Source organism: Triturus cristatus, chromosome 6 (assembly GCF_964204655.1).
Source record: "Triturus cristatus chromosome 6, aTriCri1.1, whole genome shotgun sequence".
Taxonomy (NCBI): domain Eukaryota; kingdom Metazoa; phylum Chordata; class Amphibia; order Caudata; family Salamandridae; genus Triturus; species Triturus cristatus.
In genome coordinates, this window is record NC_140589.1 from 1,012,154,713 (window position 1) to 1,012,172,637 (window position 17,925).

The 17,925-nt window shown below is 41.7% G+C and overlaps 1 protein-coding gene across 4 annotated transcripts in view; it reads left to right on the forward strand.

The window, feature by feature from the left end:
* Positions 1-17,925, forward strand: part of RASGRP3 (RAS guanyl releasing protein 3) — a 540,454-nt gene that overhangs the window by 95,262 nt on the left and 427,267 nt on the right. Inside the window, exons 1-2 of one of the 4 annotated variants that reach the window (XM_085611796.1) lie at positions 574-667; positions 16,269-16,343. The exons of 2 other annotated variants lie outside the window; for them this stretch is intronic. The gene's annotated coding sequence lies outside the window, so the exon portion shown is untranslated. Of the gene's footprint in view, positions 1-533; positions 668-16,268; positions 16,344-17,925 lie in introns of those variants that run through there. One more of the 4 variants, XM_085611795.1, reaches the window with a different exon arrangement.

Genomic DNA, 17,925 nt, shown 5'->3' on the forward strand with positions numbered 1-17,925 from the left:
CAAAAATGATCCATCTCAGCTGTCCTCTCATCAACTATTTAAGATTATCCTAGCAGAAATTAGGGGGTGTAAGACATCTCAAGGTCAGGAAATGCCAGTGTTGCAGGGCCATTACAGTAACCTTGATCAAAAATGCTCACTCATTACCAAAAATTTTGAAGAATTAGAGCAGAGGGTTCTGACCTTAAAGACCAGAGACACTCTCTTCAGAAGAATTCTGTGAAAGATGAGTAACAAATCAGACCATTAAAAGATACAAAAAGATGATAATAACTTGAGCTGTTCCAATCTTAGGTTTGTAGAAGTCCTTGTAGACTGAGAGAAAGATTCCGGAATAATTCCGTTGATAGAGAGTCTAATACAAAAATATATCTTGCCAAGTGCACCTGCTGACTTGGCTATTATGATGGCTCATTGGGTTCCTAGTCAGACCCGCCACCCACATTTACAGTTTCCATGCACAATTCTTGTTATATTTTCTGACTGCCACATTAAATACAGATACTAACCAATGCAATCCTCTGCTTTTTAAGGTTTTGGCAAAGGAATTACCTTTCAGAAGCTGCGGAAGGAGGGAAGAGACAGGACAGGGAGAGTGGTGATGGGCACGAAGGGGATGCCAATAAAAGAAATTATGTAGCAATTGGAAGTTGCCTTTTTTTCTTCTGTAAGTAATCTCAATGTCACTTTCTATAATGGGGTTACCTTGTGGGGGTAGTTAGAGTTTTACTGTGTAACACATATGGGATCAACAATAAACAAAAGTATTGTGCCACCACAAGTGGATGAGTACCTGAGGCCCAGTGGAACTGTTTCTATAGAAAACACCTCAAAATGCAATAATCCTAAATTATCTTATCCTCTTTGGGTCTCTCACCATTATTTTTACACCAAGTAATGCTGCCAATAGTGAAGTGGCTATCATTTTTAAGCGTTTACTTAATTGCGGTATACTTTATTCCAAAACTGACCCTTTAGGAAGATGGCTTTTGATCTCTGCATCTATAGGTATGATGACCACGTTGAAGCTCTGGCAGCAATTGTATTTGTTGGTGGCATATTCTGATGGTCCCACTATTATGGGACATGATTTTAATTTCATTCATGTCGCTGAGCTTGATGCTTCAGAGAATAGAAAAAAAGCAATCAAAAACAATTATTGTCTACTTATAAAACAGTTCATGGCTTGTTGGATCCTGCGTACACAGTTACCCTCTTAAAAACATTTCACGTTTGTCAGCTTGATTTAATTATGCTTCTAGATTGAATTTCTTTTTGATTTCTAAATCTTTAGGAATTAGGGGAAACTCAATAATTGCTAATAGTTGTTTAGACAATGCTTTTGGTGTTTGAAGTCAATTTTGTTTCGATTCTGAATAGATGGTGGTCCCTCAATAAATCTTGACTCTCAATGTCAGAATGGATCTCATTGACTCACAACTTTATTACCAAGTTTTACCATATTAATTTAGAGTCTACTTCACTTTATGTAGTCTGTAATGCCTTTGTGGCTGCCTTAGAGGGCAAGATACTTTCTTTTCAGTTAAAATGGGTGAAGCTAGGAAAGCTGAGACCTCAGTGCTTCAAGAGTGTGTTGAATGGCCAACTGTCGCAGTCCACTCTCCTAATTCAGAAAATAATATTTAAAAGTTGGTTCTTGCAAAACAAAATTTAAGAGACCATTACACTTCAATAGAACTTTGTTGCAGGGTAACTTAAAAATAAAGAAAAAGACAGACTCCTCTTGGCAAGGTAAAACAGCTCTTTACTGTTGCGGCGGGGAGAGCGACCGTCTCCACGCAGATAAACAGCCAGTCTAAATTTGCTGCTTCACAGACAGCTACCTTTATACATAGTAGAACAATGATTGTTACAAAAGATTAAACATTAAGGCCCAGATGTACAAAGCCATTTAGCATTTTTTAATGGCCCGAAGATGATTTTGGCCCACTAAAAAATGCTAAATGGCCTTTTCAGATATACAAAGGGTTGAAACCGTTCGCAATTTGTAATTTCTACACAGTAGCAGTCCCAATTTGCGACCGGGACTTAGGAATCGCAAATAGGGATTACCTATTTGCGATTCCTAAAGCACATGTACAAAGCATTTCCTAAATGCGAATTGAGCAATTAGGAAATTCAATTACCATTGACTTCAAGTCGATGGTAGCCATGTGCAAAAAAAAAAATGCATTAAAAAAATCAATTGTTTTATTGTGACATGAAGTTCACATATGTCCCTAGGGCATGTATGCACTTACATGTGCGTTATGTAATTCAGGTGCCTCCAGGGTAGTCTTAATCCCAGAGGCACCCTTGGCTTTTGCATTTCTTAAATTGTAATTTCCTATGAGGAAATCACAATTTAGGAAATTTAGGTAATTCAAGCCATTTCCTATTTAGCTCATAGGTGGGAATGCAATGGCATTTCCTATTTGCAATTCCCTAATAGCGATTTTTAATCTGTAGGAATTGCTATTAGGGATTTTGTACATATCCTTGGCATTTGTTAAATAGTGATTCCTACGAAGGCGCTATTTAAGAAATTCAAATGGAAACCTTAGTTACTCAAAAGTTACACATTGGTTACAGAAACATTTCATCATCTGTGTTTCCTAACTCTCTACACATCCTTTATTGCAGTCCTATCAATGCTTAACAAACTAACTATTCTTCTACGCGTGAATGCATATGTATGTATGTTGAATGCATGTGTGTTTGCGAGAGTGCTTTATCAATGTGCTCCCAAGACCTCTGATCAGATTCCATGTGTTCTTGGCTAATTCAATCTCCTGCTCCTATTGTTTAATCATTTTTAATTTCCTGAGAACACAGAATCTGTGCCTGTCTGCTAAGCCCATAGATTCCTCCAAGCTTGCCAAACACAAGTTTTCTTTTGACTACAACCTTACAGGTCATGCATTCTAGTTTCAAGTAAACTCTTCACCTCTCTCTCATCAGCAAGATATTTTTGGCCTGCACTGCTCTTTCATTACATATACTTTTATATTGTTTTCTACTGGCATCTGCTGTAGCATAATTTCCCCATATTTCATTTCTTCTATAACATTTTCCCCTCCAGTGTATATTTCAACTGGGTCTAAACCTTGGTCTACACTTGGCACTAGGTGATATATAATGCCTGGGTATCTAGTACTCAAGTTGGTGTCCCAACTAGAAACATCCCTCCCAATCCTTTTAGAACATACTAAAACATTGGATAGCACAATACATAACTAATAGGGCCACAATAGCCGTAAAGAAGGCTCCCAACAGTCCTGACATCCAGGATGGTAGAAAAGAAAAACACCTGTTTAACCAATTATCTGTGGCACCTCCTTAATCCAACATTTTCTTCTGTCGATTATACAAAGTTCTCTTGGCCTCTGACAGAGTTCATTTGTCTGCATCGTTTGGTGGGACATAAGTACAGCAAACAGTTCCTATCTTGGCACATGCTCTCCTACAATGGCCGTCATAAGGTGGTGCTGCATTATCATCATGCTCATAGAGGTCAGCTCTTCCTTTATAGTATTAAATCCATCCTTTGTAGTGTTGATGCACTTGAGGACTTGCCATTGAGTTAATTGCAGACATTAAACTCTGCCTTAGCTTGAACAAACGGTGAAATGCTTCCACAGAACAGCTGTGCATCATTAAACAACCAATACTCTTTAGGGATATCTTTCCAAATAGTAGGGCCATAATACTGTGGAAATATGGATTTTTATGATCAGTTATGTCCCCTATCTTGGACCCCAACGGTTTCATGTATGAATCATAAATACATGTCTGTTCCCTCCAGTTCCAGTTATGAAGACGCAAATACATGTGCGTCCACCGTTAACATGTCCTCTTTCAGATCCGCCATGAATGGGCCGGATATTCCATTCCTAAATACGAAAGGCCACCGGCTTTATATGGTTCACTTATGCCATTTTACAGTCCAGGCAAGGAGGCCCTGATTCTGCCATCAAGCTTTTCCTGCCTTCTGCCTCTGAGAGCTCCAGTCTGAGCCTGCATCTGTGACCTTGAACTTTGTCTCATTCCCTGCGCGGCTCACGGTGCCTGACATCAGCTTGTTGCCTGCCAAAAGCTGTATTTCACCTTCGAAATTATCTGCTCCGCTCCCTGCCCAATGCATTCCTGTCTAGTAGTTTAAGTAAACATTCTTCCAGCTACCGAGCAAAGGCCCGGCTTCTCTGTCTTTATGCAAGTAATTCATAGCCCCATTATCATGGAAGACTTCTGCCCTCGCATCTAGTGTAGACACTTAGACGCTTGTACACGCACTAACAGTCAGTATAGTCAGTATAGAATAAGATTCTACTCTAAGAGACCTCTCTTTTGGATAACATAGTTCTTTAAACATAGGATGTTAGATATGATTTGGGATTAGGTTGACTTGACCCTCCAGACATCTGTCGCCACATGTAGAGTTAAATGTCAAATCCCCTTCACCCCCTAGTCGCACGTCAATCATACGTCATGCTGCTACGCGCGCATTTCTGCCAAGTATTTCTACTGACATTGCGAAATTCTTTCATGGAACCACCCTATTATGACATCATACCTGATGACGTTCTTTAGTTACACCCAGTTACGCCCACTTTTGCTACGCATGTATGTTTTATCTCTATTGACAATTGTTACGCCTCCTGCATTTGCTTCACTGTAATGCCTATTGTATAAAAGTAATTACTTATCAATAAAGTATGTACTTCACTTCCTAAACCTCCGTGGTGATGGAACCTGGAGTCCACGATTTCGAAATCGTCCATTGGAATAAAGCCCATTCCGAACCTCTAATATCACGGATTTTGCCTCTTATTTTACTGAGCTATATTTATTATTTTTCTGTATCAAATTAAGTCCCGGTAATTAAATTATTTACCACATGAATGGCGCCCGAACAGGGACACTTTCTCATCTCACGCGCCGGCGGTGCGTTGCAGGCCCGGTCTCCTGCCACAGCTGGACGGACAACAACGCGTACCAGCAGGATTTCCTGTATCTCCCTCCGGTCAAGCGGGGGCGACTGAGGCTGCGATCAACACCCAGACGAGGCGGTGAGAAGTGCGAAGTATCCCGACCAGAGCCTAGCTGAGAGAGCGAGATCCGAGGTATACAGAGGCCCACCAAGTTCCGAAGTTCCGAAGTTCCGAGGTTTCCGATGTTCCGAAGTGTCCGAAGTTTTCAAGTCGAGTCCAGTTCAGTTCAGTTCCGTTCCGAGGCCTTCCGTTCCGAGCTACCCGGTGAGTACCATTACTGGGGAGGCGTTCTGGCGTGCACATAAGTTGTGCCGGTCCAGACGGGTTTGGGTACACAAATCCGGTCTGCACTGTTTTAGCAGTGTATCTGTACTGTTTAGCAGTATATCTAGTATATCAAGTATATAAATTCAGAATAATTCAGTTAATGCCGAGGATTATGTTTTGTGATTAAGTTTTCTTAGATCGTCATCATCATTGTTGCTCATTTAAAACGTTAAATGTTAAATGTGTTAAAACGTTCTGCATATTGTGGTGTGAATGACTGTTCATTATTGTGTTTATTGTATTAAGTTTGTTCAAGACCAAGTATCAGATCAGTTCTCAATATGCCGCTCTTTTCGAAACTAAGACAGATCACAACTAGAAAAGGGGTACTCGAAGAAGCTGTTCCCATTCCTCCTAGGGACACTCCAGGGTACTTCATGTATCATAAACATGGCCTAGACGCCATATTATTTCTTGATCTATGGGTAGACTACACTAAGGAATTACCAGAAAGTCAGAGGTGGCCCGCAGCTGGGACCTGGGATGCAGATTGCATCGTGAAAGTAGAGGAAGAATTATGGAAAAGGAAAGCTAGACAATCACAGAAAGACGCCATTGAATTATGGCGTAAAGAATCGTATAGACGTACAGAAAAAGCACGTAGACAGGAAGAGAAGAGTAAGGAAAATTCAAATAAAGTCCGAGAAAATCTATTAATTGAAGAAGGTACACGAGTGAAATCAGAACAAGTAGACAGACAAAGAAATGCCCTTATGAATGGTATGTATCCCCTTCTGGCCGAGGGATTACCTAAGGCTACCCCGGAGATACCAAAAGACTTGCCACCCCCATTGTTCCCAATAAAAATGCATCCTAAGGGGCATCCTAGAACAGCAGAAGATGTTTTTCTTTCCTCATATTTAGATGAAGCAGCTCCCGAGTATGCTAACCCCGCCCCACATAGACCGTCTGCCGGGGAGGTTCAACGCCAAGATCCTGTATCTGTATCCCTACGGCATCAAATCCTGACACAAGTTCCGGCAAGCACATCTGTTTCCACATCTGTTCCTACAGCCGCTTCTACAGCTGTGTCCACACCTATAGTTGCTGTATCGCGTTCAACGAATCCTTTCACGCCCGATACCCCAGACGGGGCTACCGGAGGTGCTACCAACATTTTTTCTACGCCACCCAGAATAAAAAAACTTACTTTTCAAGAATCAGCACATCCACGTACCCCCAAACTCATAAATTCCCGTACACTTAAGGAACTTCTTGTAGATTGTAGATATGACCCTGTGCCCGGAAAAGAGGACGAAATGATCCTGGCATCATTACGTATCAGACGAGCTGCGGTGTATTTAGGAAAGCTACCAGGAATGACTATGCATCTAGATAATATATATCATTTTGTCCAAACAGGGCGAGATTCTGAATGTATTAACAGAGCTATGGAATACCAGAAAGTGGAGATACAGGGGGAACTGTTACGTTTCCTCATAAATTGTGTAATCAGAAATCAAGACCGACCGGGGGTAGATCCGGAAATAATGCAAACCCTTACCAGATGGAGCCAGAATATATCAGAAGGGAGACATGATAGGCAAAAATGTATAATAGCCATGTGCCGAAAGATCCGTAAAGAAATAGAACGCCTACACGAAGAGAGATTAGCGGTAGACCAGTTTGAACAAAATGAGGAGGAGGAAGGATCAGGACTGCCCACAGGACAGTCAGAAACCATAGCCTATGTAGGTAGAGGAAGATCTTGTAATAGTACTAGATGTTTCACTGACCCGATACGTCCGATATGTCCAGATAATAACAGGAATTTCCATACACCTATAATAAATCTAAGGTCCCCCGAGCATTCGTTCCAAGCCGCTGACAAATTACTCCAAGAACGAAGTCGTTACCATTTACTCGATTCTATGGATGAACAAGAATTAGCCAGGTCAGCCGTTCATTGGGTTGACAGTCCCGGAAAATATGGTGATGATACAGTAGCACACACATTTTTGAACCTCACCCCAGATGAACAGCGTTTAGCTGGGATTTATATGATTCAACAACTTCTTATACTTTATAAAAGTCAACATTCCGATCCTGGTCCGTTACCTGATATATTGACTGAATTACTCACGAATAGATGGAGAGGTTCAGGTACTAAGTTAATTAGAGAAATACTAGAATCAAGAAAGCAGTACATCCTTTTTGTATGCCCAGAACATGTCTCACTGCCCATCAAGGAAAGAACGACGTATTACATGGACAGACAGAATCCCTTACGAGAAGTACACCCAATAAAGGGCGAGGACAATCAGTTTAAACGTGTATATGTATATACGCCCATATCGAAAATAGAATTGTTAGAAATGAAGAAAGTGGTACCCAGTCATGACAAAGACCCAGCGGGTTTTCACCGAGAAATTAAAGACATGTTACTCATGGGAGAGTATACCTATCCCGACATTATGACAATATTAAAGGTATTAATGCCTGCTGGCATTTATGAAAAACTCAAGGAAAAAGAGTGGGAGGTGGGAGACCAAAAGATAGACTGGACAGCATTAGAAAATGAAGAAAGGGCCCGAGGTCCAGGTTCGGGGCTTGGGGATAAAACTAAAGCACTACCAGGTTTACTAGTACAGGTACTGCCACGTTTATTAACCACGAAAAAGGAAGACTGGGGTGCAATCTCAGCCTGTAAACAAAAGCAAGATGAAGACACTAGTGATTTCTATGCCCGATTCGAAAAATGTTTTGGTATAAATAGTGGTATAAAAGCAAGTAGCGAGTCATACCCACATCTGTTTGTGACAAAATTAGTTGAAAATTCCTTGCCCCAGGTGAAGAATAGAGTATTAAAATTCGAGAGTACTTGGCAAGGTAATACCCCATCACAAATGTTACAAATGTTACAGTACCATTACAATAGAATTAGAGAGGAACAAGAACATGAACAGAAACGCATGAAAGACACAAAAATGAAAATGCTAGTCTCCCAGACAGTTCCAGCTGAAGGTCATAAAAAGGGTACGACACAGTCCGGTGATTCAGCAGGACCTGTAAAAGGGACATGCAACTACTGTAAACAACCAGGTCATTACATACACGATTGCCCAGTCTTGAAGCGTAATATCGCCACAGGTAAAACACAAGAAAGACCACGGCCACCTAGACAGGATCAGAATGAACAAGGAGCACCGCAGCATGCCCAGTCCATGCCAGCTCCACAACAGTCTATACAGTTTGTGCCAGCTGCACCAGCGCTGCCTGTTGCTGCCACACAAACCACGACACGACAGCTGTACCAGACCGCACAGTATGACTATCCTGATTATCAACGATACGCATGAACCAGCCTAGAGAGGGAAGTTGACTTACCCCTTATCGAGGTCCCGGTAGACCAAGAAGGACCTTATGTACATAGTGAACTATTAGGCCAAGATAGAAAATTTTTACTTGATACAGGGGCAAGTCGAACAACTATAAAACGTAGTGAAGTTCCAGGGGCACCCCTCTCAGGCTCACAGAATATTTCCCTTGGTTTTTCAGGAAAACCTATTGTAAATGAAGTATCACAGCCTCTTCCACTTACGATAGGACCCTTGACCCGAACTACAGATTTATTGCTTACTGAATCATGTCCAGAAAACTTGTTAGGTATAAAAACACTGAAAGCTCTAGGAGCTATAATATGTTGTTCTCCGGAAGGAGTAAGATTGTTTTTACGTGATTTCAAAGGTCACTATGTGTCTCGAGACATGGATCCCCGACTGCAGACTTTACCTACACATTTATGGGCACAAGGCCCTACTGATGTGGGTTGCATGAATATTACACCATATCGAGTTACACTAAAGGCAGGAGTGGTACTACCACGAATGCGACAATACAAGTTACCACCAGATGCTGTAGTGGCTTTACTACAAATCATTGACGAGCTCATTGCCCAAGGAGTGGTTGTGGAAACAGACTCCAATGTATGTAATTCCCCGATAATTCCGATTCTTAAACGAACAGATCCAAAGGCCCCGCCAGTATATCGATTGGTTATTGATCTGCACAAATTGAACAAATGCATTGTGCCACAATTCCCTGTGGTCCCAGATATCTCGTCATTACTGACAGCTATTGATTCCGGAGCAACATTCTTTACTGTAATTGATCTCAAGAATGCCTTTTTCAGCGTCCCAATAGATCCGGAAAGCCAATACTTGTTCGGATTTAGTTTAAATGGACGTAGCTTTAAATTCACACGCGCACCTCAAGGATTTACAGAAAGCCCCAGCATCTATAGCCAAGCACTGAAACGAGAACTCGACAGTATCCACATGCCAGTCAACACTGCCCTGCTTCAATATGTCGATGATCTGCTGATCACCGCTAGAAACGAACCTGAATGTGAGAAAGCATCACTGACGGTATTACAATTTTTGGCCGAAAAGGGGCACAAGGTGTCCCCTTCTAAGCTGCAATTCTGTGTCCAGCGAGTTGTTTATCTTGGTCACTCGCTGTCCAAGGAGGGAAGGCAGCTTACACCAGATCGCATCCAGCTAATTGCAAATATGCCAATACCCAAGACACAAAAGGAGGTGCGGGCTTTCATAGGCCTCACTTCATATTGTAGGCAGTGGATCCCTCAGTATGCATTTCTAGCAAAACCACTCATTCAATTGACAACACAGGAGGCAGCCACATCGACTGTCCTTCCTTGGACTCAGGAACATACACACGTTTTTGAAAGTTTAAAGAAAGCTTTATGTCAAGCACCTGTCCTAGCAACACCATGTTACAATAAACAGTTTACACTCTTTGTTACAGAACGCGAAGGTACTGCCTTGTCAGTACTCACACAGGAACAAGCAGGATCACACAAACCATGTGCTTATTTTTCTAGTACATTAGATCCCGTAGCTCAGGCTTTGCCTGCATGCCTAAAATCAGTGGCAGCAACAGCTTTAGCAATCAGACAAAGCGATGCCATAGTATTAGGACATCCATTGACAGTACAAGTACCACATGCGGTAGAGGTTCTTTTGAACCGCACACAAACACAACACTTGACTATAGCACGACTCACCGGTTACGAATTAACATTGTTTCAGCCACATATAGAAATCAGACGTTGTAATACATTGAATCCTGCCACACTGTTACCAGTAAACGGAACAGACCCACTTGCACATGATTGTATTGAAGTTATCACTATCACGACGAAACCCAGACAGGATTTGACAGACGTTCCATTATCAGACCCAGACCTGACGTTGTATGTAGATGGTTCATGTATGAGAACAGGTACAGGAGAGTTAGTGGCCGCTTATGCAGTCACAACAGACGCTGAAATCATTGAAACAAATTGTATAAATACCTTGTCCGCTCAAGCAGCAGAGCTCATCGCTCTGACACAAGCCTGTATTCTAGCCACAAATAAAAAAGTCAACATATACACTGATTCACGTTATGCATGTGGAGTTGTACATGACTTCGGCGCGCTGTGGCGAGAGAGAGGTTATTTAACTTCTCACGGTGCCCACATTCAGCACGGACCCCTCATTCATGCCTTATTAGATGCAATACATCTACCCACTGCAATATCAATTATGAAATGTAAAGCTCATACGAAAGTTACTGATATCATTTCTCAAGGCAATGATCTAGCTGACAGAACAGCTAAACAGACTGCTCAAACTCAAACATCCGACATGACAAAGACAATAGTCCCGACACCAACACATGGCATGATGGTTAAGGATCCCGCTCTTGACGTAATTGACATACAGACACATGCTACTCCAGACGAAATAAAGAAATGGACTGAATTAGGAGGGATCCAAACGGATCAAGGATGGATGACAAAGGAAAAATCTGTGTGGTTCCTTCCTGATTCAATGGTCCAAGTCGTTATTAACACTGTACATAGTCCAGCACATCTAGGAGAAAAAGCTATGCTAGACAGCATCCAACACATTTGGTTCAACAAACATTTACGAGCAGCGGCTAAACAAAAAGTCCGTACCTGTATGATCTGTTGTCAGTTTAACCCAGGAAAAAGCATTCCCGTAGAACAGGGTGGATTTCAGCCTCCTGATCACCCTTTTGAAGTCCTCCAGATGGATTATATCCAGATGGAACGATGTCGAGGATTCAAATATGTTCTCGTAGTTGTCTGTGCTCTTTCCCGTTGGACAGAGGCATACCCGGTTTCAGATTACACTGCCCCGACTACTGCCAAACAGTTTGTTCGAGAATTCTTCCCACGGTACGGTTTACCACGTGTTGTCTACTCAGATAACGGCCAGCCGTTCTCATCTGAACTAATGAAACACGTTTCACTTTTGTTAGGTTATCAGTGGAAGTTTCACTGTGTCCGACACCCCGAGGCAGCAGGTCTCGTGGAAAGACATAATCAGACCCTGAAAATTAGGTTGTCCAAAATTTGTAGAGAGAAAGGTGTAGACTGGGTAGTAGCTTTACCCGTTGCACTCTTTTACATGAGAATGGTAGCACACTCTCGAACAGGGCTATTCCCTTATGAAGTGATCTTCGGTAGACCACCAAATATGTGGGGGACGCCTATACCACGCAAAATAACTGATATTGACTGTAATATGCTGACAGATTACTTGGCTTCCTTGATGTCTGCACTACAATCTTGTCGTTCACAGGTAGCTGCAGCTTTTCCCGACAACACTGAGGTGAAACCCCATGACGTAATTCCAGGAGATTTAGTCTTAGTGAGGAACTTTGATCGGAGGTCTCAGCTGGATCCTAGGTGGAGGTCGCCTCAGCTTGTATTATTAACGACGAGGACAGCCGTGAAGATCGAGGGTCGAAAAGGCTGGATACATTCAAGTCATATCAAGAAATTTCATGGACTACCATCAGATGTAAACGACACACCTTGCGTGTCTTCCCCGAGTGACTCTAAACTTCCTTTGGTTGAATTGAATAGTCGTGAACTATATAAACTAAAACTCAGGTCTAACCAGTCAGGCAATTTGATTGTTTAAGTCCTCTCCAAGGTGAAGCGGTCGAATTTGTCTCTGACATGTATCCCTTAGACCTGTACAGAGAAAGAAACAAAAGGATAAAGCTGAAACGACATGCGTACTGTAAATCACTGCGTAGTCATTGCACAGTGACGTTATTAATTCTGTTTTTTCTAAGTCTTTTAATAATTACTACAAGTATATTGTTGCACATATATTATCCTATTTCTAGACATGTTTATAATGTTACTGCTGAACATTCTTTTAGTGAATTACCTCCGCATGAATTGTCATATAGATTTGCGCTGCGCAATAACACTTTTATTAGTATGTTACATCATTCCCATCAGGTTAGCAATGCTACAAATTGTTGGATATGTGGCCGACTCCCTCCCTATCAGAATTATAAAGGAATTCTACCTCTCTTTCCATACCCGTTCACACACAACGGCTCCTGTGGAGCATGGTTTAGTTTAATCAATTCCCTAGATTCGAACTCTGCAGTTTATCAAGACAACGGGGTATGGGGAAATCTGAACTTAGTTTTACTTAAAGTCTGCCACCCCAACAAGGAGGGACTTCCCAAAAGAACAGGAACTGATCTAGAAAATGAAGTATATGGATTAGGTAATTTTACGCTTAATCTCTTGATCTTGAATGTCGAATCCGAAGCTACTCCAATTTTGCCCGCCATGTCAGTATTTCCAGTAAAAGGTGAATTATGTGTAAGAAAGAATGGTTCCATACATATGGGCCATAGTAGATGCACCACTGTAATAGAATTTAGTGATCAAGGCAAGTCGACATTTAGAGCTTCCCGCCATTCCTATTTTATATGTGGTCAGACGGCATATATACGTCTGCCTCTAGATTGGGATGGTACCTGCTACATCGGATTCCTTCTGCCACCTGTTTTTCTAGCTCCTCCTGATTATCACAGAAATACTCATTTAGTACACAATAGAGAAAGGAGAGATCTCCCAATAGTCGATTACACTGAAACAGCATGGGAAAAATACACAGATTTCAATAAAGGTCTCTTTCCCTATATAGGTACAGTCACTAATAGTAAGCTGATACGTAGATTAACTAGAACCCTTGAAGCAGTAGTGAACGAAACTATTTCCGCCTTAGGCAATTTAACAGAAGAACAGTCTGCTATGCGGATTGTTGTGCTTCAAAATCGTCTTGTCCTTGACGTCATCCTGGCCGATAGGGGCGGAGCTTGTAGGGTCATCGGATCAAGTTGTTGCATTTTCATACCAGAAAATTCGCCATCTGTATATAAAGCCATAACTCGCCTTCATAAGATTGTAAGCCAGATACACCAGAATCCAGGCACCTGGACTTGGTCCGGTTGGTTTTGGAGTGTATTATCTACCTTTGGATGGAAGGTCCTATCCTTCCTAGGTATTGGCTTTCTCATACTATTCAGTTGCTGTCTATGTCTACAATGTGGACCAGCGATCTGTGGTCTGTGTGCCACATCGTGTATTCCACCACCAAGATTTCGTTCGTCCCAGAAGAAAAAAGAAGAACAAATGATGCTATATGAACAGATCAATGGATTGATGAAGATTGATATCTCTTGACGGGCAAGTAGGGGACAAGGAGGGAATGTGGAAATATGGATTTTTATGATCAGTTATGTCCCCTATCTTGGACCCCAACGGTTTCATGTATGAATCATAAATACATGTATGTTCCCTCCAGTTCCAGTTATGAAGACGCAAATACATGTGCGTCCACCGTTAACATGTCCTCTTTCAGATCCGCCATGAATGGGCCGGATATTCCATTCCTAAATACGAAAGGCCACCGGCTTTATATGGTTCACTTATGCCATTTTACAGTCCAGGCAAGGAGGCCCTGATTCTGCCATCAAGCTTTTCCTGCCTTCTGCCTCTGAGAGCTCCAGTCTGAGCCTGCATCTGTGACCGTGAACTTTGTCTCATTCCCTGCGCGGCTCACGGTGCCTGACATCAGCTTGTTGCCTGCCAAAAGCTGTATTTCACCTTCGAAATTATCTGCTCCGCTCCCTGCCCAATGCATTCCTGTCTAGTAGTTTAAGTAAACATTCTTCCAGCTACCGAGCAAAGGCCCGGCTTCTCTGTCTTTATGCAAGTAATTCATAGCCCCATTATCATGGAAGACTTCTGCCCTCGCATCTAGTGTAGACACTTAGACGCTTGTACACGCACTAACAGTCAGTATAGTCAGTATAGAATAAGATTCTACTCTAAGAGACCTCTCTTTTGGATAACATAGTTCTTTAAACATAGGATGTTAGATATGATTTGGGATTAGGTTGACTTGACCCTCCAGACATCTGTCGCCACATGTAGAGTTAAATGTCAAATCCCCTTCACCCCCTAGTCGCACGTCAATCATACGTCATGCTGCTACGCGCGCATTTCTGCCAAGTATTTCTACTGACATTGCGAAATTCTTTCATGGAACCACCCTATTATGACATCATACCTGATGACGTTCTTTAGTTACACCCAGTTACGCCCACTTTTGCTACGCATGTATGTTTTATCTCTATTGACAATTGTTACGCCTCCTGCATTTGCTTCACTGTAATGCCTATTGTATAAAAGTAATTACTTATCAATAAAGTATGTACTTCACTTCCTGAACCTCCGTGGTGATGGAACCTGGAGTCCACGATTTCGAAATCGTCCATTGGAATAAAGCCCATTCCGAACCTCTAATATCACGGATTTTGCCTCTTATTTTACTGAGCTATATTTATTATTTTTCTGTATCAAATTAAGTCCTGGTAATTAAATTATTTACCACAATACTCTGCAGTTCTCTTTCTTTGATGATGATGTAGCAAAGTCGATGGACGGCTCATGGGGTGTTCATGTAAAACTGATAGATTGACTCCAGGAATTAACAAAACAGTGGTGTGCAAGGTGATCAAGGTGCAGAGACCTCCCCAGGTCAGTGGTAACTGGGGGTACAATATTTAGCCACACTGCCAATAATAGTCCCTGAGGCTGGAGGTGTCCCCCCCCCCCGCATGTCGGCGTTATCTATTGTGGCACTACAGTTAATATTGCATCCTACATTAACAATGCTGTTTCCTCTGAAAAATAAAGAAACAGAAGTTAACCTCATGACTGTCTGAAGACTTACTGTACTATCTATCCAAGTGTAGAACGCAACATTATCCTCCCATATACTCACACACTTTTTTACTGCATTCTGACTAACATCAGTACCATTCCATGAAGGAAAATTCGATTTCAGAATGCCATTGATCATGGGCAAAAACTGATCCAGTCACTCTAAAACCTGGTCTATGAACACAATCTGGGGTAGAGGCTTTACTAAATAACTATTACACTTGGTGTGGGGGCTGTTACCCCTAAACACCCTAAACCTAAGACCATTTTTATCCATTATGCATTAGTAGGACGACCTGTTTTCTTCATTTGTGCCATCTCATCCTTAATGTCCTGTCTATGTGTAGAATGTATTAAGCTTCTGCTGAAGAGTCATATTGCGCGGCATTAACTAGAAAACGTGCTACTTTAACATGTGTCAGCTAAATTTGGGACTTAATCCTACACAAGTAGAGATGCAAAAGACATATAACTGTGTTTTGGGGGTACTTCTTTAAATGAATGTAGCCTATCTGATCCTCTTGCATTAGTAATTAAAGAGCAGCCAAAACATGATTCATTAGTACTTTCTGAACCTATGTCTGACATGTGCTGATACCTCATAATATCTATAACCTAGTATGAATACCATGGGACATATTGGCATGTTAGAGAGTTCTCTTTGCAATTGTGTAATGTCAGAGCTATAGGAGCTAGAGTACATATTACTATAAAAGAGCAATATTAAAAGTGATAGTAATAAGAGAGAAATAAGAAAAAAGAAAACAAACATACATTTTCCTCTGTTAATCCGAAAAATTGTCGAAAGGCAGAGGTGGAGCGGTATATTTTACAATAACAATCTTCTTACCTCCTCTCTTCAATCTACATTGTAGGCAATGCTTGGCATGATGCTGGATTCAGATGACTATCGAGGAGTTAGATCAAACTTTTCTGCCATCTACCTTGAGGTCAGTGGGAGTCACCATGGTCACTGTAAATGGCCCGCCGTACCTGGGCTGTCTCCATTTCCGGACAAAATTGCAAACAAAGATGGTGTCACCTATGTGCACACCTGGGAGGTTGACCTCAGCAATGGTGCACTTCTCCTTTCCCTTGGTTACTTGTTTAGAAATGAGCTTTGCAACCTTGATTAATTCACAGAGGTAACCAACCATTTCATCATTTAAAATGTCTGCTGTGCTTTCTTCCTGTATGTTTCTTCTGGGGGCAGGTATTTGTACATTCATGGGTCTCCTTGTCACTATCTGATGGAGGGTCAGGTGATGATCAGAACTAGGCGTATTGCAAAGGGAAAAGAGTGCCAATAATAGGCAATACAACCATTTCTTATGCAACATGGCACATAGCTTGCTGATCTTGTTCTTCAACATGGTTGTTTAGGTGCTCAACAATGCCATTGCTTTGGGGATGAACAGAGGATAATTTATGTTTTATCCCTAACATTGTCACAAGATGTGTCACAACTGCATTAACAAAGTGTGTGCCATTGTCATATCTTATCTCTTCTGGAATTCCCCAGTGCGAAATCTCTTCACAAATCAGAAAGGTAGCGGATGACTTAGCATCACAATGGAAACACGGTCCTGCTTCAATCCACTGGGAAAAATGAAAAACTACACCTATCTAGTATGTCTACAAAGTCAATGTGGAGATCTTTAAAAGGACTTTGTATTCGTGGAATGGTAGAATTTATCACCCTCAATGTGGGTTTAGGAGATAATTGGTCGCAGACAGTGCAGGTATGAAGATACATAGTAAGTATATCATACAAATTGGGAACAAACCAGTCTTCTTGTATATGCATAGATAAGGGATCTTATGAAATATAAGCTTATAAAGGCAACTGATCAAGAGCTATCAAAAGTAGAGTCTGAGGATTTTCTGGTTTACCTGAAGATAACTGTCTCTATATTAAATCATCCCCTGACTGGGAGCATCCTCTAGCCTCCCATAACTGTTTGTCATGCAGTGGAGCAGCTTCCTGCAATTCTCGAATATGTAAACCTGCTGTCTCAGCATAATGAGGCATCAAACTATCTGTAATAGAGGCTCAGAATCATATGGCAAGGCAGTCTGAGCCACCAAAACTGGGGCATGTTGTGAACCTGATGGCACAGGCAGGGGTGTTCACCTACCAACATCTTTAGCTGCGCAGTCTCGAAGCGCATTACCCTGAGGCACAAAATCCTGTCCGTTTGTATGTGCTGCACATTTCACAGCTGCCACTGCCTGTGATAATGCAAGTGCCTCGATTAAAGCCTTTGGTATGCATGGATTATACCATGAGGGTCCCGGCGTCTGGCCTGTAAGGATACATTTTCCCCAGCTGATCCCAAACTGCTGTTGTAACTAGGTTAAATGGAGATCCATCATATCTAGTCTCAGTGAAGATAAGATTTCTCACTGCAGCCTTCTGAGAGCTAAGCAAACCTTTTATGTTTTCAACTTCCAAGGTGATGCCTGCAGTTTGCTTTTCAAAAGGTCTAATCCATTTCCCTGTTCGCTCTGTAAGTGGTGGTATCAATTTCT